We start from the raw sequence: 20,466 nt of genomic DNA, 5'->3' as shown, positions 1-20,466 counted from the left end.
CCACTTCCAGCAATGGTCAGCTGCTTGTAGTACTTCTGTGTTAGCATGCTCATTAGTGTTGCTCTTTCCAGGTCTTGTTTAGGCTGCCATATTGTTAGGGTACCACAGGTGAAACTTCCCTGTCATTTCTGGGAGACGCAATCTCACAGCAGACTTCCTGTTCCTCTGACTCCTATCACTTCCCAATAATGTCAGCCAGGGATACGGATGGGCTTAGGGGGACATTTATTCTCCAAACCTTGTACCCTCCAGGAACATTTGCTACGTGAACTATAGCACCCCAAGAGGGCATACGCATGCCTTTGTCTACCGTTAACATTTTAATGAGACCTATTTAAGTTTTGTGTTTTTCAGTTTGTTAAAAATACCATTTTTTTTAGAGGTACATATCTATGGGTCAATGTATTTAGAACTGAATGTGGGAAGTTGTTGGTCAATACTGGCTAAAAGAAAGGAATGGAAAATATGCCTATATTCTTAACAGATGAATTTGCTGTGCTGTTCTCTTTTGGCTGAGAAATACAGAAAAACAAAACTGGAGACACAGTTTGGCTGCATGGTCCGAACCACAATTGGCCCCCATGGTTGTGAAGGTATGGCCGTTACTCTTGTAATGAGTCAGGTAGTTTTAAGAAAGCGTTAGAAGGTTCTTTAGTTCTAAGTATAGGGATGCGGAACACGGCAGAATGCAGCTCAGAAGCAAGCCATGGATCTTCCAGGCTCTTCTATCACAGAGACTACACCCAGATGCACAGGGCATCAGGAGGCAGGGGGCGGTTTTTGAAGGCTAGCTGAGCAGGAAATCTGAGTTTCGTTTATTGTTTCTTTAAAAGTCTTGGGGGTGGGTGTCTGGATGTGTACTTTATCGGGTGGGAGTGTTTACGCAGAGTGCACAAGAGCTCAGTCCCCAGCGTTAGTGTATGCTTGGGGAAGTGGAAGCAGGAGGCTCAGAAGTTCAAGGTCACCCTCGGCCACACAGCAAGTTGTAAGTCATCCTCGAGTACAGACACTCTGGTCTCTTTACAAAATAAACCTCTATTGACATCTTGTTTTATTTATTATTATTATTATTATCATTATTATTGAGACTGGGTTTTACTTTATAGCCTAGGCTGGCCTGGAACTCAGAATGCTAGCCCAAACTCGGGACAATTCTCCCGCCTCAGCCTCCTGAGTGTCTGGGATTAGAGAAATTTATCAGCATGCTTGATTTTTTTTTTTTTTTTACTTTTGTTATGAGTCCTTTGAGAAATTTGTAAGATGTATTTTACTCTCAATAATCCCCTCCTAAAAGTCTTCCCAGATCCATGCCTGCCTTCCCTACCCACCCAACTCTGTGTCCTGTTCCGTGTTGTTTTTTAACCCTTTCTGTGTTCCTTTCTCCTTGTTCATAGAAGAGAAAGGAATGGCCAGTTAGAGAGAAACCGTCCAAGACTGAGTCCAATGTGCACTCCCTTCATGTTCTTGGATGTGTGGCCGTGCACTAGAGTGACATCATACCAGGCTCCATGCCCTTAAAGAAAACTGGTTCTCTCTCTCCCATCAGCCATCAGTTACCCTTAGCTATGAGTGGGCTCCATGCCCGCCCCTTTTCTCTGCTGCGGTTCTGGATGGCTGGGACTTGAACAGACCCTCTGTGTGCCTTCCTAACAGCTGTGAGTCCATCTGTGCAGCTGCCCTGCTGTGTCTGGAAAACCCTTGAATTTCAGAATCCCTGTCCTCTGCTCTCATTAAAGCACCCCGAAAGCCAGCAAACAATAGCCAGGAAGGTCGTGGTAAAATGGTAGCCCCTGCACCTGCTCGGTGGTGATAAGTGCTTCTTTCACAGGTTCCTGCTAGTCCCTACTTGACAGAAACACTGAGAAACATGGAGGTTTTCTACAAGAATCTCTGGAAGAGTTAAAATAGGAAGAGTCAGGGATCTTTAAGCAGCAATGACCTTCTGGCCCTGGCCATTGCTCCCTGCCTGGCTCCAAACATTGAGAGGACAAGAAGAGGCCTGTGTGGCAAACATATCCATGTTTCCTTCTCTTCAGAACTTCATTTGAGCACAAGTATACTAAATCTTTATTCTAGATTTGTATAGTAAAGGGCACTTATTTTTTATTGATATAGAATATTTTCCATGCAATATAATTCTGATTTACAGTTTCCCGTCCCCTGACTCCTCCCAGATCCTCCTCCACCCTTCACCCATCCAAATACACACTATTATTACTGGACACTAATATCAGCACATAGGAGATGGAGACAGGAAGATGATTACCAGTTCAAACCAGCCTGACCCACATAGCAAGGTCAGCCTAGACATGCTCACCCAGTCAGGTAATGCAAGTGTCTAATCCCAGTTACCGAAGAGACCAAGGCAGGGGGATTTCTGTGAGTTTAGGCCTAACACTCTGGGTTGCAACAATGAGTTTCAAGCCAGCCTAGGCTACAGAGTAAGAACCCATCTCAAAAACAGAAGTGAGGCCCTGAACAGAAAAGCTACAAACATTCTAAAATATCCCCCCCACACATACTCATTCACACATACACACACCAAACAGAAACTTTAACAATTCTTTTTAACTCTCTCTTTTAAAAGAAATGTAATTTTTCATGTGCCTCACACAGTGTCCCTTCCTTTACAGTGTATCAGACTTGCTTAGTCAGAACATAGCAACAGCTTTACTCTTTTAGTGTCTAAATAATATTTTCCTATAGGCTTTGTCATAATGTATTCAGTCGCACATTAGTGGACCTGTTTTTAATTGTTTGAAGTCATTTGCTACTATGAACAATGCTTCAAGTGAATAACTTCTTAAAAATAGCAAGTGTGTCAGCGAGCCTCTCTGGAGGAGAAATTACCCCAGGGATAGTGTTGGATCAGAAGGAATATGCAGTTTTCATCTTGACGAGCCTTGCCAAATCGGCCTCCAGTTTGGCAGGCCTGGTCACCAGGCTCCTGCTTAACTCTGCTTGAGTGTGTCTGTCCTCTGTGTGCGATCCTTTAAAGCTCCATAGTCCTTGTCTTTCTGAGAGGTGGAAATCGCTCACTTCTTGTGGTTCTTCTATGAACTCCTCTGATTGGAGCTGCCCATTTCTTGGCTGGGTGTCGGGTTCCTCTGGAGGGGCACTTAGCAACGCAGAAAATTACGATGTTTGTCTTAGGATTCTTTTTCTTTCCACTTTACTTTTCATGTCTCTTTCATGCAGGATTTTCTTTTAAAGATTATGTTGTCAGATTCCTTTTGGCTCTATGGCTTTTGACATATTTAGGCCCTCTCCACTGGATAATTATATATTTTTAAATTGCCTCATCTTATTAGTACCTTTAAAATAATAACTTTGTTGGGCTATAACTTACTCCACCGTCCGACTTGGTGATTTCCTTTTTTTTTTTTTTTTAATGTGTAGTTACGCAACCATTACCACAGTCTAATGGCAGAACATTTTAGTATCCCCCAAAGAAACCTTGTACCCAATCAAGCAGTCACTGGCCACGTCCTTCTCCCCCAGGCCCACTGCACGCACTGATCTGCTCCTGGTCTCTTGCCTGTGCCCGCTCTAGATGACTTAGACACAGTGACCCGCTAGGGAGCCTGTAGCATCCTGTGACTGGCTTTCCCTACTTGACATAACACGTTTAAGGCTCTTCCTCAAATGTTTATGTTGCCAATATTTCATTTGAATTTTTTGGTCCTCTGGCTGTTACTCCATGTTGGATGTATAATAGGGATCTAACAGTATGGTTTTGGTTTTCCTAGATTATTATTGAAAGTCCCTCTTTCTCTGATAAAATGCAATGCCAACTTTACTATGCATTGAGTTGCGGTCTGTTTGGGGATCTACTTGGATCAGCTTGGTTCTGTTTGCCCCTCTGGCTCACGGATACTCTATTTTACTTTTCAGAGGCATGGTATCGTTCCATGGCTAGTAAGCTAATCTTTCACTGTTTCTTTCTACATTATCTTTATGAGTACTCCTTCCTGTTTATCTTTTCTGAGCTTCAGGATTAACTTCCTTATTGGTATTTAAACATTGTGTCAAGTTTATATGCTAATTAGGGAAGAACTGTTCTGCTAACTTCTTGTTCTAGGAAAGGGCAGGTGTCTGCTGTTGTGTCTGTCTTCTCTGTCCATCAACAGTGTTTAATTATATAGATTCTTCCTTATTTCTCTTTAAGTATAATCCCTAGGTATTTTGTATGTTTAATGCTATTAAGAATGGGATATGCCATCTCACCGACTACCGTTTAGAAAAGGTCATTTTCTCATTCGTTTTGCCTTTGCTCTGTTCCCCTGCGGAATTCTCAGATAAAAGTGGTCCATCTCACTTGCACAAATTTTAGTCATTTAGTATTTACAGGTAACTGATCATTTTGCTGCCTCTTCCCTCGTTTTAAACAACAACAACAACATCAGAAATCTCCTCTTTCTTTTTCTTATGTAATTAAATTGGCCAGCTCTGTCTGCACAGAGATAAGGAACAGTATTTGGGGCATGCTTACTCTCGGCGCTCCTGGCTTTAGTGGTGTCTTTTCATGTTCTGCATTAACAAGAAGGCAGCCTGTGGGGCCCAGTACATTTCTATGCAAGTGGCTTTCACGGGACTTCTAAGGATCAGAGAGCACCTTAGAAATGCCAGATCTGATGGAATTATTTGCAGACAGGTAAAACATTCTATGCTACTTCCCCAATGGTGAGGAAATAGTCTGAATTTAGTTTGGTGGTCAGGAGCGTATGCATGGGGCACCCATGCTGCAAAGGAAGTGCCAGCCATTGGATTTTGATCTCATGCCATCCTTTGGCCAATAAAGTGAGGCTAGGAAAGTATAGGGGTGGGTGGTCCCAAGGCACTCAGTGAAGCTTTGCAAAGGGAAAATAGGAAAAGGGGAGGGACATTGAGGGGAAACAGTATGATATTAAAAACATACACCACTTTCCTTCCTGACCTCCAAAGTCAAGCCATGTGACAAACTTGATTAGTTCTAGAACATTACCAAAACCAGCACAGAACACTCACTGTTAGTAAATGTGATAGAGTCTCAGATGACAGTATGAAGAATCGCGTGCTGTGTTACCATTTGGAAGCAAAGGGAACTAATAAAGAGTTCCAAATATTAAGAAATCACTGGAGAGGAAAGAATTTTTATTGAAACGTGTTTACACGTTGATTCTGTTTGATGTTGCCATTAAAAAAAATGTTTTGATCTCTTGCAAAGAAAGCTACACTGAAGAGGTATTTTATGTGCTAAGCTGAACCTGACATTAGCCTGGTAATAATTACTAGGACAGGCTGTCCCTCGTATTAGCAAAACTGGAGAATAAAAGGAGAGACGGTATCAACAGAGGCTTTGATGCTTGTTTAAATTGTCTAACATAAAGACCCTGTGTGTTGTAGTTAGAAACAAAAGGCGTTTAGTCTGACTCTGTAAATTAGAGACATTGATAAAAGCTGTCTGGTAGCTACTAATAACCATTTAAATGACAGACTGAAAGAAGGAGGTCTTCCCCCTCCCCTCCCCTCCCCGAAAAGCCTACAGACCTCCACACCTGTGCCCTCACCACCTGATCTTATATTGCAACCTTCTTACACATGTGTGCATGTGTGCGCATGCGTGCTCGAGTGCGCACACACACACACACACACACACACACTGCAAGGATCACTTGAGTTCTAGGAGGGTATATTGGGAGAATCTTCTGAAAGCTGAGTTATGTATGATGTTAGAAGGTATATTGAGGACTGTGACTATTAATCTTCATTGTCAATTTTAATTAGAATTGTCATGGAAACCAGGTAAGCATCAGTATCCATCTGTTTCTTTACTGTGAGTGCAGTATGATAGGCTGTCTCACACTCTGGCCACCATGCCTGCCAACACGGTGGGCAGTTCAAACCAGGAACGGTTAACAACCTTTGTTTCTTAGGTCAAGCATTTTAATTAGAAAGGGAACACAAGAAGAAAACATGAAGGCACTGGAGCCAGAGGCAGCTGGCTCTGCCACTTGCCAGATATGTGAACTTGACCAGTGTGTAGAAGTTTCCAGAACCCTAGTTTCTCATCTACAAGTACTGTCTGTGAGTCAAAATGGTCACGTGCACTTATTAGAGACACTGTAGACAAAGGGCACCTGGCATGGAGCCTCACAGAGGCCAACAAAGTGGGCCAACAGAAGGGATACCAGGAAGTAGGAGGAAGAATCGTCTAAGCAGAAAAGGATGACATTTTCAAAGGCTTGAGCTTGAAGGAATTTTTTTTCAAGCCCCAGTGTATTACTTACTTAGTGCTCTGACAAAATACACGATAGAAGAAACTTAAGGGAGGGTGGAATGGCTTCTTAGGTCTCACAGTTTGGAGGTACAGTCTACCAAGGTGGGGAGGCCATGGTGACAAGAACATGAAGCACCAACAAGCAGGAAGCAGGAAGAGGTAGATGTTGGTACCCAGTTCACTCTCGCCCTTACTTACTGTCTGGGATGCCAGTCTTTGGGATGGTGTTACCCACATTCAGGGTGGGTCTTCCTTCCTAGGTTAAGCCTGTTGAAGATGCCCTCGAATGCTTATAACTGAGGTTTGTTATAGAGGCAATTCTAAATTCTGTCAAGTTGACAATGAAGATTACCAAGCGTGGGTTAGAAGTGAAAAAATATGGCTGACTCCAAGCTATTTAGGGTGGAGAGAACTTTTAGTGTTTAGTACAGGAGAGTTCAACATGCTGGGGATTGAGTGAGCCTGGTATAGTGGCTTAGGCTGTGGTTGGATAGTGGAACGCCATTAACATCTGTGAGAATGAAAGAGCATTTTGGATAAACCATGGTGCCTAAGGGGTGTGTGCTTAGAGCCTTGTGGGAGGAAATGAGCCTTAAGCCAGGGTAATGGTGTCTTCCTGATTCCTTCCAAGTATCAGTGAAGCATTGAGCACATAGCAGGTTTTCAGGAAAAAAAAAATCACCAAAGCCATGATGGAATTGAACAAAAGCAATTGTTCTGGTGTAGCTCTTTATTGTGTGGTTCCCTCGTCTTCGACATTAACTGATTCCTCTTGTGTGGAGTTGATCACCCTTGGTCTCTTACTAAATTGTGTTAAATGAGTGCAGTTATACAACCTAAACTTACCATAATCTATGGATCATTAGCTGCATGTAACTTTAATCTTCAAAAAGCTTTTTGGCGATTTGAGCCTAGCATATCTGGGAAATCAGGCTTCACAAGGCATCCTTGGTATCCAAGGTGGCTTCTTATGGGTATCTATCATGTATCTTCCATCTATCTATCTATCTATCTATCTATCTATCTATCTATCTATCTATCTATGTATAATCTATACCTAATATGCCAAATTATGACAAATAAAAATAACAATTTTAAAAATTAAAAAAAAAAAAAAAAGAAATCATGGAAAAATCACTCATCCAAGCCTCAATGCTTGAGCCCCACCTGTATTTCTGAATTTTTGTGGTAATGGGTCTTTCAAGCCTCCTGCCTCTGAATGCTCTAAAAGTTTATAGCTCTGACTGCCTCCAAGCAGAGAAAGAAGCATTTAGAGATAAGGATACATGCCTAACAATATGGGCAGAATCAGTAGCTGTGGCCCTAGGCTATCAAGAGTCAAGTGAGAACCCTCGTAAGGTGGTGGGGTGTCAGATGAGATAAGAGACCACTGTACCCATCATGGACCAGAGAGTGATGAGCAGTTACTTAAAACCATTAATCCATTTTCAGTCTATCAGAGGTTATTCTTGAGAGCCTACTGTGTGGCAGGTGGAGTATTATATACTAAGGCAAACAGGATAGAAAATGGTCCTAAGCCACATGTCCAGAGTATTTTTAAAGATTATATTTATTTTCATTTTCTTGTCTTCTGTGTGTATGTTTATCTATATAGATATATATGTAGAAATATGTCTCTGTATGTTTATATACATATGTATATATCTACATATATGTATGTATACGTGTGTGTGTGTGTGTGAGTGTGTGTGCCACAGTGTATGTATGGAGGTACGAGGACAACAACTTGTAGGTGTTGGGTTCCCTCCTTCCACCATGTAGGTCCTAGGTCATCAAGAAACTGAGGTCATCAGACCTGGCAGCAAGTGCCTTTTGTCTCCTGAGCCGTATGGCCCACAATGCACTGCATTTTAGTTACTGTAGTAAGAAAAGAACATAGCTATCCAGTTGTAGTGCATTGGGATTTCAGTGGCTTAATATTCTGTCATCTGGAGTACATGGAGCAACCACATCCTTAGACAGAAGAACCCAGGCTAAGTTATCCTTGACTAGAATTCAGTATAAGGACAAGTGGAAATTGCACACATGTGGACACTTTAGGGGACAGTTGGGAGCATCTGCAGAAACCAGCATAGTACTGGTTCTGATGTAAGTGTTCCTCTGAAGGGTCACCTATTGCAGAAAGCAGCAGGGTAGCAGCAGGAAGCCAAAGACTGAGTGGGATGAGTCCTTCAATCTCTCATTAGGTCACACCTCTTGAAGGTCTCACACCCCTTCCATGCTGCCACACGGAGAGGACTTTATCTCCCAACACATCAACCCTTGTGAGGCAAGACACCTCCAGACCACAGCAAGAGCTCCATCCGGAGAAGAGGAGAGAACTTTTCTGTGTTTGGAAGGGACACAGAAGGCACACTGCGAATGAAATTTGCAGCTTCATCTCACCACTGTGAAGCCAGCCATTGCAAAACTCTTGTTACATAGGAAGCAGCCAGGAAGCTTTCACACTCAAACACATTTGCTCCTTTTCTGCATGTATGTAAGAATGCCTGAGTGTATGTGTGGACTCACATGTGAGGGCACACGTGAGCATGTTAGTGAGTGCATGTGCACGCATATGTGGAGGCCAGAAGTTGACATCAGGCATCCTCTTCAATTGCTCTTCACCATACATGCAGAGGCAGGGCCTTTCACCTTTAAACCTAAAGGTCATTGACTCAGATAGTTTAGCCTACTAACTTGATCCAGGCATCCACACACTGTCTCTGTCCCCTTGCGGCTAGGATTAGAGGGCAGCTGCCTTACCTATCACTTGTGTAGCTGCCATGGATTTGAACTCCTGCCCTCAGGTTTTCATAGCAGATGCCACAGCCTGACCCCAAAACACATTTACTCTTGGTAAGTGGACATCTTGTTGGATCTTCCACGGTTTGTGGAGGCCAGAGAACTTCCTCATTATATAACCCCATGATGATTAGGCCAGACAGTCTTGTTGGATGCATATTATGCTGTTGACAAAAGGGATGCACACAGTGGGCTGACTGTGTGGCTCAGTGAGTAAAGAGGGTACTTACAGGCACAAGGTCCTGGCTTCGATTCCCAGCACCACACAAACCAAGTACAATGTCTATGTATTTGGACTCCACATGTACTCTATGTACTCCTAGCACTGGTGAGGTGGAGGCAAGAGCATAAGTTCAAGGTTATCTTCATAAGACCGGGCTGGAAACGATGTGTATGTATAGTTTTTGCCTACTAGCCTTCAGCTCTGGGAACTTCTGCACTACCAGAACTACCAGCCCCTACCCAGATTCCTTTGGATCCATGAATAAAAACAAAGCAAAACACACACACACACACACACACACACACACACACACACACACCAATTAATCTTACAATGTCTTTGCTAACTCAATGACCAGGCACACTCCTAAACCTCCTCTGCCACCCCAGACATAATTGGATAGACTGTCTATGGCCACTTCAACTGAAAACTCACATGACTGGTTGGTTTGATCTCCTGTAGCTACTGCCTCCTTCTCCTTCCCCTGTTCCTCTATCGTCCCACACATCTCTAAGTGCTCTTCCCTGTCCTCAGTCATTGGTCACTGGCATCTTTATTGATGGATCAAGAACCAATTGGGGAACAGGACCTTAGCATCAGACTCACCCTTTACATGTACTGATTGCTTTGGACCTTGTGTCATGGATTGCTAAAAAATGGTAAGTTATGACTCTTGTACTGTACTTTCTTTAGTCTTTTAGAGAGCAACTCCAGGTACAAGGTAGCAGCTTTGAGTGGCAAGAAAGCCATTCTGGTTGCTGGTGAGAGCATGTGTCCTTGAAAGCTGGTTTAGCAGTACCTCCTAGGTATCCCAACACATGGACCCCCTGCATGCACACCTGCAGCATATGATACATGCACAGATACATTTTATACTTTAAAATCTTAGATACAACTAGAAAGCAATGACTGACATAGATCTTGTTTTCCTTTGCTATTGTGGCGGTTGTTTGGGTTTGTTTGTTTTTCAATTCAAAGATACTGCATCTTAAATGTTGTTTCTCAGTTCCTTGTATGTTTCCAGACTTATAATATTTTCTACAACCTCAGGCCAGATCTTGAAGAGACAATAGAACTCTAATTCACCCCATTGGAAGTGCTATAGCAGGAGTTCCATGTAGAGATGGTCAGCAAGCATCCCAAACCAAACCAAACCAAACCAAACCAATCAGTAAAGAGAATTCAGAGCTAAACATGTGAGCGTGCCAATCACTAAACATAAGTCCACTCCTCTGTGTAAGCCTTCAGAAACACTTCAGACTTAACCAAAGTCAACTTAGAAGTTGCTGGATAACCTCTGCCCATGACCTCTGACCTCTACTTGCTTTCCCACTCACCCCCTGCTACCACTGCTCTCCAAACCCTTTGGGAACAAGTATGTTTGTTCCATTGTCTCTCAAGCTGATCTTCCTCCAGCAGTAAGTAAGGCTGTTTCCTATGGAAACCTTTTAATGAACTCTGGTGGTAGGATATCAGAGGGAATGCTGGGGCCTGTAATAAACCAGGAAATAGATTAACTGCCTTCACCAGTCCTGAGTCTTGTGAGTGTTTCTCCTAGAACAACCTTTTCCTGTTGTCAGGGATACTGGAGGCCATCTTGGTTGCCCCCTCCCTCTCCTACAAATGCAGGGCTCTACAGCAGCCGTGACTATGGATATGTGTGTTACTTTCTTCCTGGTTTTATTTGTCTCCAAGGACAGGGTGTTGGGTTATTCTCTCTGGAAAGTCATGCCAAGTCTAGAATTAAGGCAAGATGGTTCTTTCTCCAGCCCCACTGTCCACTCAGTAGTTTATGTAGGAATGTTACAGAGTTTCCCTTCTATTTTATCCTCCCGAAAATGGGGCTGGGAAAAACTCACCCTATTTTTGTAAGGACAAATAAAACCTAGACTTAAGACATTTTGAAAAATACATTTAATTGTAAAATATAAACATGTGGGGTTTTTTATTGCTCCCCTGTTGATTATAGTTAAGAAGAAAAATGCTTTCAGTCTGGCTTGTTGATCTGACAGATTGTATCCTATTTGGCAAGTACTCTACCATTGGCATACCTCTCCAACCCAGTTGTATCCTGTTTGATTTTTTTTTTTCTTTCCCTCACCCTTCCTGTTGCAGTTTCTTAAAATGGAAACCTTAAGTCAGGTGTGGTGGTGCACATCCAGAATCCCAAAACTCAAAAGATTGAAGCAGGAGGATCATGCATTCCAGGTTAGCCTGGGCTACATAGTGATACAATCATAAAATAACAATGTATAGAGTTGGATACCCAAAGAGCTACTGTGTCTGGAGTTAGTAGCTGCATGGCTGTGTCTGACTTAGCTAACCTTTCTGAACTTCTGTTTCCTCTCCAGTGAATGGAGAACAGTGATGTTGCTGTCTGTTGGAATAGCTGAGTACTTTCACTCTGCAGTTATGAGTCCTAAAGAAAAAAATTTTAAACTGCTAATGAAGCTTGAGATGTAGCTCAGTTGGTAGGGTACTTTGGTTAGTGTGCACAAAGCCCTACGTTTGATTTCTAACACCTCACAAGCGGACCATGTTGAGCTATGCCTGTAATCTAGCACACAGGAGGTAGAGGCAGGAGGATCAGAGTTCAAGTTTACTCTCAGGTGCATAAAGATTCAGAGCTAGCTTAGGCTATAAGAAACTTTCAATAAGCCTACAAATCTGTCTGCTTGTGATAACGACAATGGTTTCTTCCATGGACTAATAAGTGTCCCAAACATAGACATATGTCGAAATATATTTTGATTCTTCTTTCTAAAAGAGCTTTTAAATTTTTTTCTTCCCCTAAATCCACAAGATACAGTAGCAAGAGGAATGAGGTGGACTGAACATACGATGAGGATATATAAGCAGCAGGTGACTGTTCTGAAGGAACCATGTTGCTATGTATCCATGATATTTACATGGCCAGAACTGAGAAGGAATCTAGGAGGGACACAATATAAATAAGCTTGAAGTCAAGCCAGGGGATGACGTACTAAGGTGTGTTCTTACCTGTGGTTTGACGTTCAACCACTGAGGTCTGGTGAATTCATTGGGCATTGGTGACATGTTCCATGAGACAACATTCATCTCCATAGAGAAGCTTTCCTTGCTTTCTATTCCTGAAATAACTAGTGTCACTTGCTAAACTATATCCCCACACAATATTAGATCTCTAACCCTTAGCACCCCCAACATCCCTAGTATCATGTATGAGGTCTTTTTGGAAGTAGAGTGTTCACATCTGAGCAAGTAAGCATGAGGTCCCTGTTCTGATGAAAGGAGACAATTTGTGAAGGAAGACATCAGGTTGCCCTGAGTCTCAGAATATTGGAGATGACAAGAAGACCATGGAAGTTAGGAAGCGGCATGGGGCAGCCTGCCTCCCAGTATTCTTGCTCCTAGGAAGTACATGATGAGAAGACTTGCTGAGACCTCATTAAGGACCCCCATTTCCTAAGACAACTAGATGATGCACTTCCATTGTTGGAACCACCTAGTTTGTGGCCTTTCATTATGACCCCAGGAAATCAGCCCATGTTGGCTGGCCAGTTTTCTGTACCCAACTTTTATCCCTCTGACTCGTGGCTTTATGGGTGCTCCTGCACATCGTATGCAGGACTTGGCAGCATACACTGCAAGAGATGATACTTCCTGTGGTTTGGCTTCTGAAAGCAAATGCATTAAAGTCTAATCTTAAGCCTTGGGGGTTATTCGGAACCAGGCTTCTTCATGTTATAATTACCTCACTCTGCCGTCCTTTCCCCTAAGACTACACCTTTGAGTGTTTGAGGAACGGAAGGAGGACAGTTGAGCAGCAGCCGTTTAAAGCTCACTTATGCAAAGCCCTTCATTTTCTGATTCTCTCTGCAGGCTTGGGCATTTCTTGTGAAGATTTGGCATCTATTGTAAGCCTGCTTTCCTGGGCAAGCCTGTAAGGAGAGAAGGAATCGGAATCTCTCTCTCTCTCTCTCTCTCTCTCTCTCTCTCTCTCTCTCTCTGTGTGTGTGTGTGTGTGTGTGTGTGTGTGTGTGTGTGTGTGTATGTGTGTAGTTTGCATGTTGTTTCTCTGAAGGATGCTGAGACCTCCCCATCAGGCAAGATCTTGTCTCCCTTCTCTTTGGAGAATGTTCATTTATATTATGTGAAACATTTAGGTTGGGTTTTTGTTGTTGTTGTTGTTGTTTTGTTTAAAGAAACTTTCAGTGTAACATGTTGAGGTAGTTGGTTCTAGTTTAGATGGGAAAAATAAACTCATCATGCAAAGTAATCAGAGAGGTTATGTAATTCGAGCCCCTGACTCATTAACATATGACATCCTATCTCACAGAAAGTATCTCATTTCTTTGTTTTTTTGTTTTTTGTTTTTTGTTTTTTTATGGCTCCTGAGAATTTTTTTGTGAAGTCCATGAAAGTACTTTTGAAAATCTGCTAGAAGATGATGGTCAACTATTATAACTAAGTCACAAGGAATTGTGTCTTGTCCCAGGAATTCCATGTCCTTGTTTAGCAGTCAAGACAGGGAGACCTCAAAAGGGGATGGGGGAAGTGACAAAGTTAAGATCGAAACTCAGGATTTCCATCCTCTATAACATGTATTTTCTGAACCAATACTGAGGACCAAGGCCCAATTCCAAAGACCAGAGGAAGGGCCAAAAGTGAAAGAGGCATGAGGGGTGCCTGGAGAAGACTTGGAAGAGAGCCCCTAATTCATTAAGGAGAAGATTTGGATCTCAACCAGGCTTCAGCCTAGAGTTCTCTGAGTTAGACCTCAGGCTGCTGAGTGAGTTTACAATTGTATGCTTCCTACTGAAATGCTGAGGAACTCAGCAATGGGCCAGGAATTCACATGGAGGTATAAGATCAGCCATGAGTCAGCACTTTACTGACTGATGCTGAGTCAGCACTCCCCTGATGCTGAGTCAGCACTTTCCTGATGCTGGGTAAGGGATATTTGGCATTCCATTGTGAAGCTTTGTTTGAAATTTCCTATGAACTAATGTTAGGTTTCTCAAATGTGCCTCCAATTCTTCCCTGGCTCCTCCTCCCCTTGACTATTGTTCAGCAACTGACTCATTCCTCTGAAAGGAAGCTAGCCCTTCCCTTCTGTCTGAGCCTAATAAATATACTCCAGGAGGCCTCCTAATACCTGGCCTCATTTTTTATTTCTTAGCAGATCATATGATGGATGGCTGTACTTTTATAATAAATTCAAAAGCCTCCCCTTAGTCCTCACCAGTTTGAATTGCACAAAAGAACATGAAGATAAGAGTGCTTTAAAATAAATCTCAGCTAATTATACATACAACCGCATTCACTAAGCAGGAATATTTTCAGGCCTTTCTATGCTACCCTGTGCCACCTGCTCCCAATGTAAATGGGCATAAATTTAGTTCCATTAAACAAAACACAGCAACTCTTCTCGGATAGCACAGTCCTTTAGTCCTATTTCCGAGTTGGGAAACTATCTGTTGTGTTCCCTTGTCAGCGCTGGGCCTGTGTTAACCACACCACAAGGCTGTTTACTTGCATAGCTTGCAATTTTGCTAGCAGGCAAATAGAGATGTGTCTTAGAAGAGTCCTTACAGACTTGATGGCATCTGAACTCCGAGTTCCAGCAATTATGCATCCCCATTGAGTTTTGGAATACACACATTGGATTCTTCAACTCATTAGGGTCTTTTTTTTTTTTTTTTTTTTTTTCCTAGACTGGCATCTTCACTTCGCTAGGAACATAATAAGGTCACTTAGGAGGAATCCATTCATCTGTTATTGATTTCTGATGTCTGTTAGTCTAGACAGGGTGTTTCTTTGAGAATAGGAAAGTTAGAGCCACAATCAAATGAATCTCAGTTGTCAAGCTCTTTCTATGGCTGGCCTCCTTTGCTGTCTCCGGAATAGACTGGGTGTGGTAGCTCTCAAGTAATCCTAGCACTCAAGAGGTTGAGGCTGGGGTCTGAGGCCGTCTTGGGCTACATAATGAAGTCAAGACTAACCTGGGCTACCCAGTCAAACCCTGTCTCAAAAATGGGGAAGTTCAATTGCTACACATAGGTGGTGTGCACTGGCCCTGTTTTCAGATAAAGCATTTCCCTTCCCCAATTCCTTTTTCACTTGGGGTCTGGACCAGAAGACCTCAGCATCATGTCACACAAGTCAGGAAGCCCAGCTGTGCTCATCTGTCAAGAAAGGAGGAAGCTGCCTATCTGTCCCTGACTAAGGCTGTGAGTTTTTCCTGATCTTCCCCACCCCGTTTCCATAGCACCCCCCACCCCACTCTCACACCCTTGCCCCGCATTCCTTTCCATTTTGTCCATTCAAAAACTCCTTCCTCCCTTAGAAAAGCTAAAAATACAAGCAACGCTTTTCAAGGAGCCTCCCTTATTAGGACCGCATAGTTCAGCTGCTGGCGAAAGGGAGCCCTTCATTATCCTGACTGCACAGGGCTGTGTCTTACAAGTTTCCTGCCCTCTCCTCTGAGATGGTCACCCTCACCCAAGCCCCATTAGCTTTTCCATGGTAATAGAAGGTGACAAAATGCTTGAGGAAACCCCATGTCTATATATGATGGGGACCCCATGGCGCTACAGAGAGCTGTGTGTATAGGTTCAAAGATCTTAAAGTCTCTAGATCTTCCAGCCATTGTTAGTGGGGAATTGTCAAATGATTATGGCTATACTCCAGACATGAAGCCCCCAGGATCACGGACTCACTCATGGGTTGCCAGGAGTGTGCTGACTTGAAGAAAAAGTTCCAGAGGGGGCGGGGGTGGGGGGAGTCTGGAGCTGAAGTTCCCAAGCAGAGGTCCTGTTGTGTGTGATTCTGAGACACAACTTGGACACAGCCTGGACAGCTGGCTCTGATTACTGTGGGAACAGTGTGAGGAAGGCCATTGTGAGATTCCTCAGGGCTCAAAGGCACCGCCTTCCTAACACACTTGGTCCCTGCTGGCAAGGAAAGACAAGGAACGGAGGAGTGTGGGATAGACAGGGTAGAGAAGGCCAAAGGTTGGAGCAAGCCATCGACTTCTGGTTTCTCTTGGTTTGGAAGCAAGGCTCAAAGCTGTTCTGTGACCCTCTCAGCCTGGTGTACTAAGACTTAAAGCCCCTAATGCCCTCTGTACCTCTAGTCATTTTTTGTGTTCTAGACTTGATAATGTAAAAAAAAAGAAATTGTTCATATGGTGTTCCTGTCTCTCACCTGGCCCCTGCCTGGACAAGGTCCTTACTAGTTAGTTTTCTTGCTGCTGTGATAAAAACAGCTGACAAAGGCAGCCTACAGTAGGAGGAGTTAGGGAGGGATATAGACCATCATGCAGAAAGGGCATGGCAGTAGAAGAAGCACAGCAGTTGGTCGAGTTGTGTCTGCAACCAAGAAACAGGAAGCAGACAAGAAGTAGGACCGGGCAATGAATCACAAGGCCTGCCCCCAATGGCCCACTTCCATCATTGAGAATCAGTCTCCAAAAAGCTCCACAGCATTCCAAAGCAACATTGCCCACTTCAAACCAGTGTTTCAACCCATGAGCCCATGAGAGGTATGTCACACTCAAACCATAACGGTGTCTGGCTTTGAGCTTCTGATCCTCCCCACCCCCACCTCACCCCCTACCCCTGCCCCCTCAGCCTTCTCTGTGCCAGAAATTACAGGCGTGAGCCACCACACCCAGGAAAATAGAATTTCTGTGTAATTTCACATGCCACAATCAAGTTCTCTGATTCCAAAGCTTCTTGATGCTTTAAGCACAGATCTGACTAGCACACAGGGTCTCTAGTGACCTTCTGAGGAGTTATTGGTGTTTAGCCTCAAGCCCAGAGCTCAGCAACCAGCTTAAACTCAAGAACAAAGCTCTAAAAGCATTAGCTAGCAATGCTTGAGAAGGCGGACACTCTAGAGAGTCCTGGCTGTGCCAGACTTTGGGGATTTTGAGAAAATAGTTGAGGGTCAGAGAGATGGCTCAACTGGTAGTGTCTCTTGGCATCGAACCTGATGAATTGAGTTTAAAATGGAGAACATACACAAGGAAAGGAGAGAAACCACCCCCTACAAATTGTCCTCTGACCTCCACATGCCTGTTGAAGCATGCCTGCCCCCACCCAAACAAACAAACAAACAAACAAACGAATAATGTAAAAGACAAGGTTTAAGATAAATTAGGGGCTGGAGAAATGGCTCCACAGATAAGAGCACTTGTTCTTACAGAGGACCTGGGTTCAGTTTCCATGACCCATGTGGTAACTCATAACCTTCTGTGAATCCAGTTCCAGGAGACATACTGCCCCCTCATGACCTCCTCGGACACTGCAGGCAAGTGAATACTCCAAATATAAGAATCTAAAAACTAGTAGTTAAAATCATGATGCCCAGAACACTAAAGATCAATGCTTAGGCCTTGAATCACAGGGCTGTGATTCAAGGGCCATTTAGAAGATTAGCACATAGGTAAGCGATCATTTTTTCCCTCCTGGCGTACTCTCCTGTGAAGCTCACAGGACCTTGGTTTAGGGTGTGATGTCGGACTTTTGTGTTTTCCTGTGAGCAGGTGTATGGTGGGTTGCCTTGTCCCATCCCAAATGAAGAGAACAGAAACAGTGCTTCTGTGTCCGAGCTTAGTCAGGTTCCAGTGTTGCTGTCTTTCCATATGTGGCAAAAGGCACCATAAACAACTGTTCCTCAGGAAATAGACACCAAGCCACAGTGGCCTCCTTGCTTACTTCTCCCCCGCCCAACCCCCGGCCCGGAATGATGTGGTGGCCTCGGGACAGGGAAGAGATGAGCAGAACCGAAGCCACAGCTCCACACTGCTTGCCCCATATTTGTAACTCCCCACCTTTTCAGTTCCAAACCCTCTGTGTTAAATAAATGCTCCATGTCTGTGAAGAGTGTGTGCAGCTCCTGGTGAACCAGGCTAGGTTTACACTTCAGAAGTGGCAAGGTGTGTGGCTTGGCATTGTTGGCATTTTTCTTTGCAGGAAGTATACATGTGTGTGAATGTGTATCTGTGTGTGTACATGCATATGTATGTATATACATTAGTGTATATATATGCATATTTGTGTATGTACATGTGTATATATGTGTATGTCTATGTGTGTAAATATGTGTATATATGTGCATGTGTATATTTGTGAAACTCTGTATGTGTGTACATGTGTGTATTGTGTTCATGTGTGTATGTATATGTATGTATGTGAATGCATGTATGTATGTATTCATGTGCTATGTATGTACATGTTCATATATATATAGGTATATGTGTATATATATAGGTATATGTATATATGTATACATGTATATATATATGCACACACACTTGTGTGTGTTTATGCATGGATGTGGTCAGAGAACAATTTCAAGACACCCTCTCGTGTTGTTTCTCAGGGTACCACCCATCTTATTTTTTGAGACTATGGACTCTCCTTGGCCTGAAACTCTTGAGTGGCTAAGCTGGTGGCCCAGTCAGTCCCAGGGAATCTCCTGCCTGGCCTCCCCAGGGCTGGTGTTACAAGCACATGGCACATGCCACCACACCTAGAAACATGTGTTCTTGGGTGAACTCAGGTCCTCATGTTTGCAGAGCATGGGGTCATTTGCCAACTGAGTGGTCCTGAAGTGTGTCTCTCTGCTGGCAATACACCAGGGCCCTCCTAGCACTTACCAATGACTGCCCCCTACTGCTCCAGAGCATTGAGTACAACTTAGTGTCTGCCTTGGAGAAAGCCTGTTTTCCCTGAGTCCTGGGGTGAGCTCAGTGAAGTGTGTAAGTTAAGGCTGTCAAGACAGGATGACGACAGGGTGGAAGGCAGGATGAAACTGCAGCCTGACTCCTAATGCCACCACTTCTCCTTCCCTTGCTGAAGCTTAGCGCTCTCTGCTATTTGAAGAGAGCAATTTAGATTTATATTAAGGAATGCATAAATAGGTTTCTGTGATGGAATCTCATCTGAATCAACTGTGGAGAGCGTATGCTAATGAGTGTGCACAGGGCCTCCCTTCCAGAAGCAGCCGCCCCCCCCCCACTCCCTCACCCACTAGACATCTGAAAGGAACTCAGAACTCAATCTGTGGGGAAAGGTTAGCCCCCTTTTCCTGTCTCTCAGTATCACACCTCTCCTTGTAGAGCCTTAAAGCACTTGACAAGCCTTCAAGTAATTCCAGGTGATGGATCCCCCCCCCCCCCCGGGAGACCCATAAGAGCTGGTTTTACATAGAAGCACATATGACTTCAGTTTCAATCAGAGTATTTGACTCTCTCGCATCACTTGGCATCACCAGAGCCTTCTTTAGCTTCCCCTGAGGTTCACACTCTCATTCTTCTTTGAGTTTTGGCTGCTCACTGGTAAGATGTCAGAAACCTTTAGAGTCAGCCATGCCAATGTGCAACTTTGGCCAAGGCACTTTTCCTGGGTGGGGCACAATTTCCTTGTCTAAGTGAGGAGTCTGGCTGAAGACTCTTGGGGCGGAGGACTAGTCCCCACCTCTCTGATGTTCTGTAACCTCCGTGGCTTTGTGCCTTTGGGGAGTCATTGTGAACCTCCGGTACTTATACATTTTGCAGAATGCCCTCCCCCCCCATGTCTTCCTGCTCTACTTTCTATCATTCCTTGAAAGGAGCTCAGATTGGGTTCAAGGCTTTTCAGTCCTGGTAAACAAGCACTCAAAACCCGTGGTCACACCTTGACTTCCACCCCAACTACTGATGAATATTCAGGCCACCAAGGGTTGTGGGTTTCTGGAGGTCAGTAGGAAAATCCCTCAGGGCTGGAAAGGAACAGGCACAGACTAGATCCCTAGAAAGAAATAGAAATGCTTGAATGGTTGAGCCAGGCCAGAGGGCTCTTGCCTTTCTCCCTAGGGTTAGAGATATCAGTGGGACATAAAGGAAGGTAACAGGTTACCCCTCTCTTCTAGTTTCAGTGGAGTTAGGGTCAAGGCCATCCTTCTATTTCTCTTTGCTGTGGATAAAGAGGTCCTAGAGGTGTCCCCAAAGACTTTATACAAATCCTTTCTGTCTCCCACAAGCCTTCGGGCTTCAGGCTCCTTCAGTCTCTCTATGAGATCAGCTTGCTTATTTAGCTCTGCTGTATGTCACAGTTATATAAATGTTTCTGCAAAAAAAAAAAAAAAAAAAAAAAAAAAAACGCCATGGGTTTTGTTTTTTTTTGAAAACCAAAGGTATGTATGTAGTGGG

The 20,466-nt window shown here is 43.7% G+C and overlaps 1 protein-coding gene across 12 annotated transcripts in view; it reads left to right on the top strand.

Annotated features, from left to right (window-relative positions):
• Nucleotides 1-20,466, top strand: part of Atxn1 (ataxin 1) — a 409,435-nt gene that overhangs the window by 198,298 nt on the left and 190,671 nt on the right. For 5 of the 12 annotated variants that reach the window (XM_029468376.1, XM_029468381.1, XM_029468380.1 and 2 more), the window contains one exon: nucleotides 485-593. The exons of the other annotated variants lie outside the window; for them this stretch is intronic. The gene's annotated coding sequence lies outside the window, so the exon portion shown is untranslated. The remainder of the gene's footprint in view (nucleotides 1-484; nucleotides 594-20,466) is intronic. 12 annotated transcript variants of the gene reach the window in all.

The sequence above is a fragment of the Mus caroli genome, chromosome 13, assembly GCF_900094665.2.
Source record: "Mus caroli chromosome 13, CAROLI_EIJ_v1.1, whole genome shotgun sequence".
NCBI lineage: Eukaryota > Metazoa > Chordata > Mammalia > Rodentia > Muridae > Mus > Mus caroli.
Note: the sequence above shows the minus strand (reverse complement) of the source record. Positions and strands in the feature narration are given on the sequence as shown.